The sequence below is a fragment of the Cynocephalus volans genome, chromosome X (assembly GCF_027409185.1).
Source record: "Cynocephalus volans isolate mCynVol1 chromosome X, mCynVol1.pri, whole genome shotgun sequence".
In the NCBI taxonomy this organism is placed as follows: Eukaryota; Metazoa; Chordata; class Mammalia; order Dermoptera; family Cynocephalidae; genus Cynocephalus; species Cynocephalus volans.
Window position 1 is genome coordinate 60,729,587 of NC_084478.1, and position 1,951 is coordinate 60,731,537.

Below are 1,951 nucleotides of genomic sequence, written 5' to 3' on the forward strand. Positions count from 1 at the left end.
TATTTATGAAGCGCCTTTTAAGTGCAAAAAACCCACTTTCCTTACTGAAAACTGATGAATAATTATACTTGTATTTTTTAGAAATATCCCCTGATTTTCCCAGATAGCTGAGAAATGATTTTCCAAACTTTTTCAGTCTTACTCACTCATTTATTCGACAAATAATTTTTGAGCAGTGTCAAGCTCTATTTTGGGCCTTAGGGATAGAGTAGCAAACAAGATAAGGTCTCAGCTCTCAGGAAGCTGACATTCCATTAGGAAGGCAGACAAGCTCATGAACAAATATACAATGTACTTTTGGGTGATCGGAAGTGCAGCTAAGAAAATTGAAAAGGATAAGGGGATACAGAGTGAGAGGGAATGCTATTTTAGATGGGGTGATCAGGAAATGCACCCAGGAGGAGGTGGTATTTGAATAGAGACATGGGTGAAGAGCAGTCATGCAGGGGCTGGGAGAAGACCATTCCAGGAAGAGGAGACAGCATCGAGAGGGGAGCAAGCATGGCATATTCAAGATAAAGAAAAGAGGCCCCTGTGGCTGGAGCAGAGAAAATAAGAGCAAGAGTAGAAGAAAAGGAGCCAAGGATCAGATCATGTAGAGCCTATGGCCATGGTAAGGCATTCAGAGTGTATTCGATTGTGATGGGAAGCCACTGGGGAGTTTTGAACTAGAGGGTGTCATAACCTGGTTCATGCTCATAAAAGATCACCCTGGGTCTTTTGTGAAAACAGGCAGTCTTGTTAGAAGGCCAATGCAGTGAAACATGGTGGAATTCGGACTATACTTTGACAGTAGATCCCCTGCAGAACTTGCTGATGGATTGAATTTATGGTTTGGGGGAAGAGGAATTGGTGATGGCAGTTAAGTTTTTGGTATGAACAACTGGTGATTAGGTTTTTGGTATAAACAACTGGTGATTAATTGGTGTTTCCATTTGATTGAAATGGGGAAGATTAGAGGATAAGTACAGTGGATGTGGGAGACAGAACCAAGGGCTCTGATTTGGACATAATAGAACATCTATTGTGCACCAAGGACAAATGTTCTGATGGCGAGCAGACCAGACCTACTGAAACAGCGTTCATTGCAGCTGTGTGAGTTTCCCCTTGCCCCTCACATTCTGGGGTAGCTTCACCCCAGCTGCCAGATGTGGAAGAGGGATTTGACATTTGGGATGTGGAACATTTATGCTGAATTAGGGAAGAATCAGGCTCTTTCTTGATATGATGAAGGGCCAGAATGTCATAGCAATATTATACAGTAGAACCACACTCCACCCTTATCCTACCAGCTCCTCTTCTAGTGTTACAGAAGTGAGGGGAGGATCCGAGTTCCGTGTTGCAGCTGTATGACACAGAAAGCCAACAGCAGGATTTGCCACATTGGTGTTTCTGATTAGAGAAGCACCAGCCCCTATCTGGGCATGCTTGGAAGGCTGAGGTCCAAGCCTCATGGTTGACCAAGATTGATTGCCTTAAGTGCTGGCCTCGGCCAGTTTCTATGGAGATTTACAAGAGGCCAATTCCCTCTCCACAGAGGATAATTCACGGGCAAATTAACACTTATCTCTTAGTAAAGACTTGGATTAAGTTGGTAGGGGTGGAGTGGTGAAATGTGGTTGAATTCTGGAAATATTTTGAATGTAGATTTCCTGAAGAACTTGTTGATGGTTTGCTTTATGATTTGAGGGGGAAAAGAGGAATCGGAGAAGATGTGTTGGTTTTTATCCTGAACAACTGACTTAATCATGTCATAATGGATGGAAATAAGGAAGATTGAAGGAGTGTGTAGTGGGAGGGGAGGTATAATCAAGAGTTCTGATTTGGAAATGCCTAATAGATACCCAAGTAGAGAGATGGACAGCACCTGGAGTTCCGAGGAGAAATCTGGGCTGCAGATATAAATTTTGGAGTCATTATCATGTAGATTTCTTTGCAAGTCATGAGACTG